Consider the following 17,054-nt stretch of genomic DNA (forward strand, 5'->3'; position numbering starts at 1 on the left):
TCCATCCCTTAAAATGATTCCTTCTGTTGAGGCCCCACCCCCATCACCTTCATACAAAATCACTACATCTCAGGATTTTCACTTTATGCAATTCTGCAAAAACTGTGGAACAAATCTGAAATCCATCAGCTCCAGAATTACAATCCATGGCTTTCTGTGGCCAACTGCTGGGGAGGGCACGTCATAAGGAAATACAAACTTCTTAAGAAAACTTGAACAAGTGCCCAGTGGGGCAATTTATTCCCCTTTATGCACACGTTTAACAATTCATCATTCATATAGCTCTTTCCACTGCTGTCACCCCTGATATTATTTTTGATATTTTTTTAAAACTTTTTTTCCTCTAGATGACAGATCACATACTACAGCTCCACAGATCTGCAGCGTGACCTGGCACAAATCATCAGTCAATTCCCTTCAATACAAGTTCAGGAATTTCATTTATTGAACACATCAAAACAATAAGGTGGTTAAGAACATGCATACTTTCCAGTAAAATAGTTCTGTGAATACAATATGAACCTCTTGAGAAAACTCAAAATACTTTTGCTTATTCCTGTTTATATTTAAGGTTTTGTTTTCTCCCATATAAAGTTGGAGTTTGTGTTCTGCACAAAATGACCATGAAAGCTGAGAGAAACCACTTTAGCCTCTTTTTAAAACAAAACGGTCATGTCTGACTTTTCATAAAGCCCTAACCAATTTACCACGTAAGCATACAAGGCAAGTATTGTGAGGAATACATTGAAACCCAGTAACAAATTATTGAACACGTTACATAAGGACAACAACTATCAATAAAAGTCATTAGCAATTTTGACACTAAATCATTCAGGTAAAATTTCAAAGATAAGAGTTTTCTAATGAAAGGTCATCAATCTGAAAAATCAACACAATTTTTCTCTGCAGATGCTGCCTGACAATGATTTCAGTGATTAAATTACTGGACTAACAATACTGAGGCACAAATTTAAACCTATCACAAGAGCTGACAAACTTAAAGTCAGTTAATTTAACAAATCTGAAGTTAAAATATTAGAATTTACAATGATGATGAAACTGCTAGGCTATCATAAAATATGTCATTGCAACAAATCAACTTCCATTTTCCAATTTATCCACATGCCAGGAAGATTGGCTACTTACAAATTATCCCTAATGTGGAGACGGCAGAATCATAGAAATTGATGTGCGAGAGATAATAGGTTATGAGAAGGTTGTCACAACTGTCCAACATATGACCAACACCGGCTTACCTGACATCAAAAATATGTATACAGAAAGGTGCCAGCAATATCATAAATTATCCCACCCACCCTGCCCATGGACTGTCTATCCCACTCACGTCAGAGACACGGCTATAGAATCCACACCAGGACCAAAAGACTTAAGAATAGTTACTTTTCCCAAGCAGCAAGGCTGATCAACACCTCTACCCATTAACCCACCATAACTTTATCATTTACTGTCTATCACCTAAGGTGCAGAAACTCATGTACCTAGCATTACTTTATGTATATAAGCTACTGTATGTATTTATATGTATTGCATTTTTATAATGTTGTGTTCATTATCTTATGTTTATTTTTGTGCTGCATCAGATCAGGAGTAACAATTACTTGAAATTTACAAGATCTTAAATCTTGAATACTTGACTTAGGCGAATGTTATGTTAACTAGCATAAACTCCGTGGGCTGAATGGTTTCCTTCAATGCTATGCGGAAATTTGAAAACTATCGATCTCCAGTTATTGGAGATTATTGGTCTCCAGTTGAAATCTGTGATCCTAATAGGAATTGGAAAAAAGATTTAAAATAACCCTATTGTGATAGAGAGAATCAAGTAGATGCTGAGGATATGCCCAAGGTCAGAAGACTTTAATCAAGCAATCAACATTAACCAATACACAGCTTCAACTTTTGAAAAGAAATCATCTACTAAAACTTTTGTGAACTTTGATGAGGAACATCTAAAATACCTTTTAGAAGATGCAAGTTCCAATATCTACCTTTTAGATTAAGAGTAAGCCAGAATGAGCTTCAGCAGGAAATAAACGAGATTTACAAATAATAGAAGGGAACAGCTGTCACAACTGATTCATACAATGGATGACCATCAGCTTCCTGAAATAATGGGAAGAAAGACAGGACATGGAAAGAACGTTTTCATTACTGGGACTTTTGGACAAGAAGAACAGAGTTATTTCTTTAGCAGGTAGCAAATCTGTGTACAACTATGGAGGCATATTTAAAGTTGAGGTTGATAGGTTCTTGATTAGTAAGTGCGACAAAGGTCATGGGAAGAAGGCAGGAGATGGGTTGAGAGAAAAAGTACATTAGCCATGATCAAAAGGTGGCTGAATGACCTAACTCTGCTCCTATGCCTTATCAACTTGCAAGGTTTCATTTAAATCTGAAGTTTATTCCAAACAACTATATCAAAAGATGGAGAGAAGTTATATCCAAAATCACGTAGCCTGTGGAAAACCATTCTCTTGGTGGGAAGGTGGGGGGGGGGGGGGGGGGAGAGTTTGCAGATTCAATTGGACCTTTTTTGTCAGCAAACCTCTTCAGGAGCTACTTGAAACTAATGGTGCCATGCAGTACAGACCATTTGCACTGGAAAGATCAAGTTTTGTATATGGCTAACTCAAATGAACAGGCTTAGATCCTCCAGATGTTCCCAAACCAAGTTGAAACCCAAATCCAAGACAGACTCATTTAGAACCGCTTCCTCCTGGTTAGACTAATGTCTTGCAAATAAAACAATCCAAAGAAAATATAGGGGTGTTATTCATGATAATTTATTCAGTAGCAGAATCAAGTCAGCTATGAACAATGTTAGAGGTTCAAAATCATAAAGAACCATTGGAATTGTCAATGTACAGGCAGGTCCGTTCAAAAAAAAAATCACACAAAAGTTTACGTCTACCACCAATGGAATTAACTTGTCTGGTACAATAGGTATTGGGGAAAAGATTAAACAATTCAGACTTTCCTGATCCAACAAGTAATGGGATATCAAAAAGTTGACACATCATGTTTAAGTTTGACTGAATGAAGTGTTATTGCTGCCATTGCTGTCAAGATCTTAGAAACTACTTTCCAAAAGTGATTCCAACTTCTATTACTGAAATCAACTGGGTACAATGAAGTTTATTTTAATCAAAATTGAATTATTGAAAATATCACTCTTGAAAAAGTGGTCAAATTGAGTAAGTGACAAAGAAACAAGACAGTAAGTAGTCACGTACAAATAATGCTACCTGCTATTTTATACTGTATAATATAACTATTTCATGACAACAGCATTACAAAATTAATTATTTAGAAATAGAATTAAAAGTTTACCCAACAAGTCCAAAATTGAGTGTTCCATTATGGATGAAAGAGCAGTCAGTCATAAACATATTCCAGAAAAAATATTTTATAGATTCAGTTTATTACCAAAATACATCAAACATTATCATATTTAGGTAAAATTAATCATGCAAATATAATCAAGGAAATTCTTTAATTTTAATGTGGTTGATAGGAAACCATTTTAACTTCTACTAAAATCTGCTTGTAAACTAGCAAGATTTACAAGGGAGCTTAGCAACAAAAGTCACAGCATGTTCTATTATGGAACATGTTGCCCCCCTATTTGAGTTATTTCAAGCTACGAAACTGCGATTGTTGGTAGTGCATGGCAAATGATCAAACAGATCCATGGAATATTTCCGAAAGCGCTTTTGTCTGCTTTTCTGTTGAAGGTGAAACAAATGGAGATATTTAAAAAGTTTTAAAAAATTGTACATGTAGAAATCTCAAAATTTATTCCAGATATCAAACAAGTTATGAATGTCAGATTTAAAAAATGTACACCGGAAATGCGTTTTAGTAGACCTGAGAGGGGAGAGTGCTTTCTTACAGGATGTGGGAAGACAGGGAGACCTCCGTGCAAACACATCTGCAAGAAGTGCAACACACACAAAATGCTGGTAGAACACAGCAGGCTAGGCAGCATCTATAGGGCGAAGTGATGTCGACGTTTCGGGATGAAGGGTCTCGGCCCGAAACGTCGACTTCGTTTCGCCCTATAGATGCTGCCTAGCCTGCTGTGTTCTACCAGCATTTTGTGTGTGTTGCACTTCTTGCAGATGTGTTTGCACGGAGGTCTCCCTGTCTTGGCCCGAAACGTCAACATCGCTTCTCCCTATAGATGTTGCCTAGCCTGCTGTGTTCTACCAGCATTTTGCGTGTGTTGTTGTTTGAATTTCCAGCATCTGCAGATTCCCTCGTGTTTGCAAGAAGTGCATCCAGCTGCAGCTTCTTATAGACAGTGTTAGAGAAGTGGAGCAATGTTGGTGATAAGCAGATGATAGTGGTGAATTGTGAATCTGTGATTCATAGTGTACTATAGTGCTGAGACCTTGTTGTCTGTCATCTATTGTATATTAATGACTTGGGTGAGAATGTAGAAGACATGATTAGTAGGTTTGTGGATGAGATACAAGTTGATTGTGTCCAAGCTACAGCAAGATACAAATTGGAGAGAAAATTGGCTGGGGCATTAGCAGATAAAATTTAATTCCAACAGGGAATTGCTGAAAAAAAACATTTTAAAAAGTGAGCACGGCCTGTTGGGACATTCTGCGGAGCTTGAGATTGGGCAAGTAGTTACTTGCAAGAGAAATGCGCCAGATTTGAAAAGCGAGTGAGGCCTGTCAAGACATTTTCCAGAGATTACACGTTATTAGGCACTAGGCACTTGGCAACAAAAATATTAAAAGGTTAGGTTTAAGCACAGCAGCCACTGTGCAAGTGGGCCAGTTTTAGAGTGGGACACTGAGCCTTTGGCTTAAGAAGCTTCGACGCCGAGAGGCAGAGTCTAAGGTTAGCTTCTGCAAAATTTCTTGTTCTTTCCTATGGAGTTAGAGCACTGGGAATGAGAGTCAGGATGGTGGAGTGTTCCTTTGCAGGATGTAGGAAGACAGGGAGACCTCCAGTATCCCTGGCAACTACACCTGCAACAAGTACATCCAACTGCAGCTTCTTACAAACCATGTTAGGGAATTGGAGCTGGAGGACCTTTGGCTCATTTGGGACACAGAAGGTTGATTGACAAGCAATAAAGGGGAATGGTTACACCCAAGGTGCAGGACACATATAAATGGACAACTATCAGGAAAGGAAAAAAGGGGTAGGTAATTAGTGCAGATCCCCTGTAGCCATTCTCCTCAATAACAAGCATATTGCTTTGGATACTATGGGAGGGGACATATGATCTAGCAGAGGAAAGTAACAGTAGTCAGGTCTATAACACCAAGTCTGAAGTTGTGTATGAGAAAGGAAGAAGAAGAGGCAAATAGTAGTGGTAAGAGTTTCACTGGTTTGGAGAAAAGTCAGGAAATTCTGTAGACAAGAATGAGATTACAGGAGGTATGCTGCCTCTCAGGGACATCTTGGATCAAGTCCATAGTATTCTGAAATGACAGGGTAAAGAGCAAGACATCATGGCCCATGTTAGTACTAATGACGTAGACAGAAAGAATGTCAACATTCAGCAAAGTTCCAGGCTCTAAGTACAGGACTGCCAGGGTGGTGATCTCAGCATTGCTACTTGTGCCACTTGCTCGTTAGGTTAGAAATAGGAAGACTATACATTTTAACATGTTGCTAAGGAGATGGTGCAGAAGAAAGGACTTCAGATTTTAGGATTATTAGGTTCTCTTCTAGGGAAGATGAGACGTGTAGAAACAGGACAGTTTGTATCTGAACTGGAGGGAGACTAATATCCTTGAAGGAAGGTCTGCTTGTGCTGCTTCGGGGGGGGGGGGGGGGGTTCAAACTAGAACTGCAGGGGGAGATGGGTACCAGAGTGCCAGGGCAGACGGTGGAGTGATTGTGGGTAAGTTGAAAGAGTAGAAGTTAAGCCTACATACAAACACAAACTAAACAGTTGAGCAGGGTTGGATGAAGGTTCAGTTGCATTTTTTTTCCAATGTAAGGAATAGTGTAGGTATGGTAGGTGAGCTTAGTGCATGGATTGACAAATGTGAAATACTGAGTATAGAGTTTGTATGCTCCTGTTAGAAAAAAAGGCATGCCTAACAGATTTTGGCAATCTTGGTTTGAGGAGCATTGAAGCCCTGGTTAAGAAGGAGCTGCATAATAGATATAGACAGCTAGGAACAAATGAAGCATTTGAGTATAGGAAATGCAAGAGGACACTTCAAAATTGAAAATAAATTTATTATCAAAGTACACAGTGGCATGCAAAAGTTTGGGCAACACCTGGTCAAAATTTCTGTTACTGTGAATAGTTGAGTAGAAGATGAACTGATCTCCAAAAGTCAAAGTTAGAGATGAAGTTAGAGATCAAGTTAGAGTTAGAGATCATTTGAAGATCAAGTATAGTCATCCTGGCATGGAGCCTGAAGAGATGGGGAGATCTTAAATGGATTTTTAGTCTGATACCAATAGTGGGTTGGAAATTATTGAAAGGTATTCAAAGGGACAGAATGTAAGTATTTGGACAGGCAGAGCCTGATTAGGGATCATCAATGTGGCTTTGTGCATGGCCGCTCATGTCTAACCAATCCTTCAGTTTTTCAAGGTGGATACCAGAAAGTTGAAGAAAAAGCAGTGGACATCATCCCACATGGGAGGCTGGTCCAAAAGATTCAGTCACTTGGCATTCAGGGTGAAGTAGTAAATTGGATTCAACATTAGTGGGAGAGGCCAGAGAGTGGGAGGAGGTGGTTGCCTCTCTGACTGGAGGTCTGTGACTAGTGGTGTACCCAGGGACTGGTGCTGGGTTCATTGTTGTTTCTCATCTATATTAATAATTTGGATGATAATATGATAAACTGGATCTGCAAATTTGCATATGTAGCGAGGAAGGCTATCAAAATTTGCAGTGGGATCTGGGCCAGCTAGAAAAATGAGCTGGAAAATAGCAAATGGAACTTAATGCTGACCAGTGTGAAGTGTTTCACTTTGGGAGGACAAACTAATGTCACTTACACAATAAACAGTAGGGCATTGAGGAGTGCAGTAAAACTGAGGGATCTTGGAATACACATCTATAGTTCCTTAAAAGTGGCATCCCAGGCACATAGGGTTATAAAGAGAGAGCTTTTGACACACTGATTTTCATAACTCAATTTTGGGTGTTATGTTGAAATTGTATAAGATATTGGGAAGTGAAAATTTGGTGTATTGTATCCAGTTCAGGACACCTACCTACAGAATAAGATTGAAAGAGTATAAAGAAGATTTACAAGTATGCTGTTGGGACTTGAAGACTTGAGTTATAGGGAAAAGATGAATGAGGGGAAATTTGATAGAGGTATACAATATTTATGAGGTGTATAGACTGGGTAGATGCAAGCATGCTTTTTGCACCAAGGTTGGATGAAACTAGAAATAGAGATCATAGGTTAAGGGTGAAAGGTGAAATGTTTAAGGTGAACCTAAAAAAGAACATCTTTACTCAGAGGGTGGTGCAAGTGTGGAATAAGCTACTAGCGGAAGTGGTGGATGCAACATTTAAGTCTGGATAAGTAACTGGATGGGCAGGCTATGGAGGGCTATGGTCAAGGAGGGAATCAATGGGACAAGGCAAAATAACAGTTTAACACGGAAGGCTAGTTTCCCTGTTGTAGAGCTCTATGACTCTGATTACAATTTATGGGAAGGCTATGGAGGGCTATCTATGGTCAAGGAGGGGATTGATGGGAGAAGGCAGAATAACAGTTTAGCACAGAAAGCTGGTTTCCATTCTGTAATTACAAGGTGTGCATTTTGAGAAGTCAAACAGGGGAACAGCAAATACACAATTAATAATAGGGCAATATCGAATGATGAACAGAAGAATCTTAGACTGAGACTCAACTCGATAGTTGCAACACAGCCAACAGGATGATAAAGGCAACATAAAGAGAAGTTTGTCGTATAGGTCAGGGCAAGAATATAAAAGTTGGTATACTGTGATTCAATTTTACAAAACCAGTTGGTGAATTGTGTGCAATTCTGGTCACCACTCAATGGGAAGGTTGTAGTAGTGCTGGTAATCAGCTGGTAAGCAAAATCATTTTTTACTCGTTTCCCCATGCACCTCCAGTAAGTGAGAACTAAATTTAGTGCTATTAGTCTGAAAGTAACATATTTGATGATCCTGCAATCCTAGTCTACATCAACAAAGTGAGTAGAGTCCTGTTGAAGGGTCTCAGTCCAAAACATCAACTATTTACACTTTTCCATAGATGCTACGTGGCCTGCTGAGTTCCTCCAACATTTTGTATGTATTGCTAACAAAGTGAGATTAAAACCAAAGGCAATCCAATTCACAGGATCAAACATAATCAAGTTGTTTGTGGCATTGAAAAGTTACCTCAGAATGGAAAAGTGGCAAATAAAAGATCAAAGGAGGCACATTGTACAACACTATTTTTTCATGACTTGGACCATAGACCTCAATACTTCCTTGTGCAAGTGGATCCGTGATTTCCTCACTTGCAGACCCCAGTAAGTAGAGTTTGGCAACAACATTTTTTCCACAATCACCATCAGCACAGGTGCACCACAAGGTTGGGTGCTTAACCCTCTGCTCTACTTCCTTTATTCTTATGACTGTGAGGATAAGAACAGCTCCCTTGCTATATTTAAGTCTGCTGATTACACTACTGCTGATGTTCAAATCAAAGATGGCAATGAACTGGCATAAACAAGGGAGAATGAAAATCTGGTTGAATTATATCACAACTACAACCTCTCGCTCAATGCCAGCAACACCAAAGTGCTGATGGTTCACTACAGGAGGAAGAAATCAGAGGTCCATGAGCCAGTCCTCATCAGGGGACTTGAGTTGGAGAAGGTCAGTAACTTTAAATTCCTTAACAGGAATTTCCCACATCATATCAGAGGATCTGACAGGGACCAGCACATAAGTGCCAATACAATGAAGATGTGTCAGTGCTTCTATTTTCTTATAAGTTTGCACAGATTTGGCATGTTGACTAAAACTCTAACACCCAGATGCACAGTAGAGAATATATTAACTGGTTGCACCACAGCATGGTATGGAAACAACACCAATGTCCAAGAACAGAAAAGCCTACAAAATGTGGTTGACACAGACCAGTCCATCATAGGAAAAGCCCTCCCCACCATTGAGCACAACAATACTGCCACAAGTAGTAGTATCTGTCAAGGACACCCACCATCCAGCCCATGCCTTCTTCTTGCTGCTGCCACTGTGGTGGTGATACAGCAGCCTTCAGTCCACACCATCAGGTTCAGGTGGTTATTATCCTTTAACCACCTGGCTCCTGAACCAGCATGGATAACTTCCTACCTCAACACTGAACTGATTCCACAACCAATAGACTCATTTTCAAGGACTCTACAGCTCATGTCCTCAGTATTATTTACTTCTTTTATGTATTTCCACAGATTTTCCTTTGCACATTGGTTGTCAGTTTTTGTGTGTAGTTTTTCATTGATTCTATTGTATTTCTTTGTTCTACTGTGAATGCCTGCAAGAAAATTCATCTCAGGGTAATACATGGTGATATATATACATACTTCAATAAATTTACTGTGAACTTTGATTATTCCAAATGAATCTAGTTACATAAAAGACATAATAGGTTAGAGAACACTCAGGACCCAGTATACAATTGAATTCCACATGCGTGCAAACATTATTGAGTCTAACCCAAAACACTTCACCCATCCTTCAAGCTTATTACTTGCCTTTTTAGCTAAAATACATCAGTTGCTCAAAATCATCAGGTATTAAATGAAACATCTTCAACATGAAACATTCTTCTCACAGTTGCTGTCTGACTTGCTCAGTATTTCCAGTATTATCTCTTTATATTATGCCTTGTTCCCATGCTATAATTTCCTATATTTACTCAGATTTCTGGCATTTATCGCTTTTCTTTCATTGTAATGTGGCCAAATTAGGGGAGTCAAAGCAACCCCATTAGAGGCCTCTACCTATTCAAAGTTATTTAGCTTCATTAACTTCACACTGTTCTGTTAGTTGCCAGAAACTTGTTTAGATTGGAAAAAGTTATTTCTGTGCAAATGTATTAATAAATACAATCTAAATTCTACAGATATGGAAAGCATAAAAAATGAAATATTCCCTAATTAAAAGAAATTCATTGGATAACTGACTAAAGGAACAATCCTGAAAGGAAAATGAACCATTTCCCATAAGGCCCTAAGACATACGGGCAGAATTAGACTATTCAGCCTATTAGGCCTGGTAACAAGGTCTTGTGACAAGATTTTGTCACCAGATCTAATAGAAAATAATTAAGCAACTGCAGGCTCCAAAGGTGGCAAACCAAACTTATGCCTTTCATAAAGCTGAATGCTTCCATCACCATATATTAAGTGGTATGCTGATAGAAGACCTGCATTGAAATGTTCAACTTGCTATACGGAGCACTGCATATGCTGGATCCACTGAAAACAAATACAGAATAACATCAAAGATAGTGACTTGAATCAAGTGTCCCATAGTGCCAAAGCAAAAAAAAACTTGTTGTCATAAAAACATTTACTCAGTCTGAGAAATTTTTTTTAGAATTGTTTACATATCCTGAGGATGTTATAGGAAGATCAGTAGACTTTTTCTGAGAGGGTTGTACATATTTCAGTGACATGACTGGCACAGGCATAAAAAGAAATAACAGCTGTGCAGTATCATTATGAGCTCCTCTTCATTTTGGTTTCAAGTTAGGATGGGTACTTTAAGTTTTACACTGACTGTTGTATATTGGTCGGATGATCTTTCCTGGTTTTGGGCCACATTGTCATCTTTGAGGGAGAGTCAATGCCAAGGGTAGGAAAAGTGAGCACCAAGATCTTGTTGCTAACTGAATCAATAATCATGGATGAGATGCCTGACATTCTTATTATATCTCCAACAAGCTTTCAGCAGGCATTTAAGTGGTGACTTCACCAAACTATAGCAAACAATGGTGGGGAAGTTTTTTGTTGTTATTACAGGGCAAACTACAACCTGGCATTGAGAATATTTAAACTACTTAAGCACATACCCAGACAGTTACAATGCACAGGAAGCTGCAGATAGTAGTGATTTTGCCCAATACATCCCTCCCCACCAGTGGCAGCTTCATGAAGCACAGGTCCACAACTTCTTATCCAAAATCCTTGGGGCCAGTTGCATTTTGGAATTCAGAATTTTTCGGATTTCAATATCCTTCCTTATTGGTTCCGGGACCCACCGTGGATACCAAAAAGCATGTGTGCTCAAGTCCTTTATTTAACCTGTTTCAGGGCAGGTGGACTTCAGGATCCAATGGAGCATTGATAATGATAGATGTGTGGCGACCCATTTCCTGGCACATCCGAACCGACTCACAATTAGATAGCCTACGGGGGTTTGCGAGCACAGAGCTTTGGAGCCTCTGCGCCATGGGGGGCAGGTTGAGGGAGGCTTAAAAGTGAGGCTGAAGATTTCGAATAAAGTTTTTTCCTTCGACTGCAGTTACCGACTCCGTGTCATAATTTTAGCGCTGCGTGTAGCACACCGCTACAATTGGTGACCCCGACAGTCCAAACGATTTTTGGACCAGAAATGACCGACGCCGCCTCTGTTCATGCGGTTTCGTTGAAACTGCCGGGTTTCTGGACACAGCGCCCAAACATTGTGGGCCCCCTGCCAGTGTCGCACGGAGCGCGGCACCTCCTGACTATTGTGGACCGGTTCACAGGACGGCCAGAGGCGGTCCCGCTCACCGACACCACCTCCGAATCTTGCGCCCGAGCCCTGATCGCCACCTGGATATCTCGCTTTGGTGTACCAGCCCACATTACCTCCGACAGAGGCGCCCAGTTCACCTCCAGCCTGTGGTCAGCTGTGGCCAACCTTTTGGGGACTCAGCTGCACCACACCACTGCCCACCACCCACAATCGAACGGGCTAGTGGAGCGTTTCCACTGTCACCTGAAGTCGGCCCTCATGGCCCGCTTGCGAGAAGCCAACTGGGCGGACGAGCTTCCCTGGGTCCTACTCGGCATCCGCACAGCACCCAAGGATGACCTGCACGCCTCGTCGGCCGAGTTGGTATACGGCGCGCCCCTGGTCGTCCCCGGGGAGTTCCTACCAACCCCAAGGGGGCAAGAGGAAGATCCCGCAGCCGTCATGGGCAGACTACGCGAGAAGCTCGGTAACCTGGCCCCCATACCCACTTCACAGCACGGGCGGCGCCTGACCTGCGTACCCAAAGACCTACAGAACTGTAAGTTTGTGTTTGTGCGAAGGGGCGGGCATCGGCCACCGCTGCAGCGGCCATACGAGGGGCCGTTTATGGTGCTCCGGAACAACGGGTCCATGTTCGTGCTGGACGTTGGGGGGAAAGAGGAGGTTTTCACGGTGGACCGCCTCAAACCGGCCCATGTGGACCTGGCGCAACCTGCCAAGTTTCCGGCACCTCGGCGCAGAGGCCGACCTCCCAAGCAGGTTCTGGCCCAGACTGTGGACATTGGGGGATGTATCGCCGGTTCTGGGGGGGGGTTATGTGGCGACCCATTTCCTGGCACATCCGAACCAACTCACAATTAGATAGCCTACGGGGGTTTACGAGCACAGAGCTTTGGAGCCTCTGCGCCATGGGGGGGCAGGTTGAGGGAGGCTTAAAAGTGAGGCTGAAGATTTCGAATAAAGTTTTTTCCTTCGACTGCAGTTACCGACTCCGTGTCGTAATTTTAGCGCTGCGTGTAGCACACCGCTACAGATGCTTCCTTCTCTTTTTCTCATTGTTACCCGTAGGGGTATCTGCAGCTCCTTTTGACATTTTCACAGTGAAATTAAACAAAGTCAACAGTGAACACAAAATATCAGCGAACAGCAAATGCATGTGTAACCAGTACGAGCACTGAGCCACAACTGACGTCTGGTGGCCTCTGCTAGTGCTGCCACGTCACACCTTAGTGATGTCAGCTGGTGGCGACAAAAAACATTGGTTTTTGGAACTTTTTGGAGTTCAGGATTTCGGATAAGGGATTGTGGACCTGAACTGCCTCAAGAAAGCAAAATCCAAAGATCCCCATTATCCAGGCCATGCCTTCCTTTCACAGCTACCACATAGGAGGTGCAGAAGTCTGAAATCCCACAACAGTTTCAAGAACAGCCACTTCTAGTGAACCATTCTGTTCTTAAATCTACCAGCAAAACTTTAATTACCGCTACAGTTTAGCAACACTATGACAACTCTTGATAACTTTGAACTAAAATGCGCCTTTTTGGTTCTGGTGTGTTTTTTTCTCTTTAAAAAGTTGTCTATAATTTGTTTTTCTTGTGAATGCTGATTATATTATTGCACAAGGAATTTGAAAGATAAACAAGTCCTCCATGGAGACATTTCCTTCCAATTTGTTTTTTTTATCATTTAATGCCTATGAATTTGGTTTATTTTGCTTAAACAATAGGACCTGCCAAAATATATTGATTTGTAGCATACCTTTGGAACAATTCAACACAATTTTTGTCAGCATAGCAGGAAAGTGTGTTACAAAGAATATATTTTCCATTAATTATTCAGACTTCAGATAGAATTTTCATCAGATTTAAATCAAAACCAATTTCTGACCCAAGACCAGAATTTCCAGCTTCTGCTATTATAATACTTGTAAATTGTTTCTTTGCTTCAATCATGCTCTTCTGAATGCTAGCATCAGAGGACATAGACAAAGGATACAATTCTTGACTTGTGACAGCTAATGAGTATCAGGTCTAACAAATCTGACTTTTAAATGTACCCTCTGTACTGGCAAGCAATTTAATACTTTTCAAAAGCAATTTTCCTATTGTGCTGTAAAATTTAAACGCAGTATTTAAAGTCAACAATAAAGTGATGAATTATGTATTTTTTCATATACATGGCAAGTAGAACGTGGTCTATATTAACCACAACTCTGCTAGTCTATTCTTCAATGATGTCACATCCCTCTAGCACTTAACAGTTACTATGTGTCAGTCATGGAATATTACAGTTAATTATGTCTAAGACTAGTACTTTTAACAATGAAACTAAGAGAAATGGGCTGAACAAAGGATACAAAACGGTAAACATCAAAACTTTCAGCATGAATGTAATACTCATTAGTCTATCAAAGTAGGCAGTACGACAGACCCCTTACTGAGGCAGCTTACTGTTACACAATTCCCAAACAGCCCAAGCAAATAATGTTTGAGCTAGCAGAATAAGTTGAATATCAGAAGTCTTTTGAAAATAGCTTAAAAATGTTTAAATTCTAATGACACCCTTTTGCCCTCATTCTTAATGCCCTGAAATATCTCACTCAGAAAGAGCAATAAATGGGCTGTATCACTGCTATCCACATTTTTTTTAATTTAACTAACATTCTGGTTATCATTAACTATGTTATAATGCATACTAGCTACTATCCGGTGTTGAATCCAGAGCTTAAATGACAGATATAGTTAATCTTTGGACTCACACAGATTTCTAGAGGCAGGATGTTGCACAGATCAAATCACCCCTAAACAGATATTTCTAGAACACATTTCTTTTACTGCATAACAGTCCTTTAAACACATAAATTCACTGATATTTATGGCAACCTGATGGATAATATAGCTTGGTAACTGCATTATTTATTGAATTTGGCAATTTAGCTAAGTGGTTCCATTCTTGCCTTGAAGTCAAAAAGTGGTGGATTAAAGCCCTACTTTAAACAGACACTAATGAAACAGGAAAAGCTGTACTGCTCAGAGGTGCCAGCTTTCCAAACAAATATATTAAGTTAGAGCCCATCTGCCTGCTTAAGTACTTGCACAAGCTCTGACTGGACTACAGGGGGGGAAATCTCTGCTGATCTCCAGCCAACATTGTTCTCTCCATAATCTCCACCATTTGCTTTCCCACTGCCCTCTGTTGTCACTTGCTGTCCTACTCTGCACAAATTGCTTATGTTTTTCAGTACACAATGGCAATTCCGAGGTCAGAAACTGAGAAATCTGAGTCCTGGAGATGTGAAATACTTACAATACATAAGCAATGTGACATGATGGAAGAATTGGTCTTCTGGATTTTTTTCTCTTACTGGAATTATATTTCTTTCTCTAGTCCTGCTGAAGGGTCTTGGCCAGAAACATTGACTGTATTTTTTTCCATAGATGCTACCTGGCCTGCTTAGTTCCTCCAGCATTTTGTCTGTGTTGGTAGCAACTTCCAGCATGTGCAGATTTTCTGTCGTTTGTGAATGCATTTCCAAATGCTGCATTTGGATTGTGCCTCAGAGTAACTCCATATGGAGTTTGGATAACAGTTTTTTTTCCACAGAAAGGGATGAGTCATAATAAGAACACAACAAATAGGAGCAGGAGTAGGCCATCTGGCCCATCGAGCCTGCCCCACCATTCAATAAGATCATGGCTGATCTGTCCATAAACTCAGCTCCATCTACCTGCCTTTTCCCTGTAACCCTTAGTTCCCCTACTGTGTAAAAACCTATCTAACTGTATCTTAAATATATTTAGTGAAGAAGCCTCAACTGCTTTCCTGGGCAGAGAAAAGCACAGATTCTACTCTCTGTAAAAAACAGTTTCTCCTCATCTCTGTCCTAAATCTTCTCTCCTGAAACTTGAGGCAATGTCCCCAGTTCTAGTCTCACGTACTGATGGAAACAACTTTCTTATTTCTATCCCTTTCAAAATATTGTATGTTTCTATAAGATCCCCGCTCATTCTTCTGAATTACAGAGAGTATAGTCCCAGGCGACTCAATCTCTCCTCATAGGTTAACCCCTTCATCCCTGGATTCAACCTGGTGAACCTCCTCTGCACTATCTTCAAAGCCAGTATATCCCTCCTTAAGTATGGAGACCAGAACTGTACACAGTACTCCAGGTGTGGCCTCACCAGTAACCTGTATAGTTGCAGTATGACCTCTATGCTCTTGAATTCAATCCCTCGAGCAATAAAGGCCAACATCCTGTTTGCCTTCTTAGTACCCTGTTGTACCTGCAAGTCACACTGATGACAAAATTAATTTAATTCACATAGCACAATTTATCCACAGAACACAGAACACCACATCCACTGGTCAACGTACAAATTCAAAAGATCATGCTCATTCAGGATTGCATCCCATTTGATCTTATAATACTAGTTGTATATACAAAACATTATAAAGACATAATTCACCATCATACTGTACAAACCCAGAGGATCAAAAGAGCTTTCCTACGAGGAGGAAAGCAAGGTTATTTATCAGACAGGCTAACAAATTTGTTATGCACTGTGGAAAAATATGTAAAGTTGCAAGTTAACCACATACCTTATTTCCCTCCCCCCAAAACTTTGAACATTCTACTTTTAACCATCCAAAATTCCACTCATTAACACCTTGCAATAAATGCAAGTGCTATGTGTCAGTAGAGAAGAGACCAAATCTTCTAAGATGACCACAAAGTTATCCACAGCACATCACAGATTTGTTATTGCTGATTTAAACTATGTCAACTTTAAAATTTGGAGGTATGTAGCAAAAGCTTTATGAAATTGTGACTGAGCAACAGAATTGTATATTGTTAGGTATAATGCCGTACTAAGAAACACTACGGCCAATATTTGGGAACTGGCTTTTAAATATTTTGTCTTTGAGGCTATATATGTGAGCCAGAGTTATTAAAGAGACTACAGAGATAGGAAAAGCATGATTTTTATGAACATTAGATTATGAAAGAGTACTGGCAATCAGAAAGCAGTATTTTTAAAGCTACTACTTAACAGGGAAGGAAAAGAAATATGAAGCCATAGCGTTGTGATCCTAACAGCAGATTTCAGCATTTTGCTGCCGTCTGTGATCACAGCTATGATAGAGTGCTTAGATAACAAAATTAATTAAGAAAGACAACATGGCTTTAGAAGAGCCAAGTTGCACTTGACAAGACAAAGAATATTTTAAGGAAGCAAGTAGTGAGGAAAGATGAGAGGGGAAAATAAAGGTGGAAATAATATTCTTGGATTTTCTAGAGAACTGTTAAAGGGTTAATTG

At 40.2% G+C, this 17,054-nt stretch overlaps 1 protein-coding gene across 3 annotated transcripts in view; it reads right to left on the reverse strand.

Moving 5' to 3' along the window:
- Positions 1 to 17,054, reverse strand: part of atp9b (ATPase phospholipid transporting 9B) — a 321,211-nt gene that overhangs the window by 272,343 nt on the left and 31,814 nt on the right. The gene's annotated exons all lie outside the window — the stretch shown is intronic.

Source organism: Hypanus sabinus, chromosome 1 (assembly GCF_030144855.1).
Source record: "Hypanus sabinus isolate sHypSab1 chromosome 1, sHypSab1.hap1, whole genome shotgun sequence".
In the NCBI taxonomy this organism is placed as follows: Eukaryota; Metazoa; Chordata; class Chondrichthyes; order Myliobatiformes; family Dasyatidae; genus Hypanus; species Hypanus sabinus.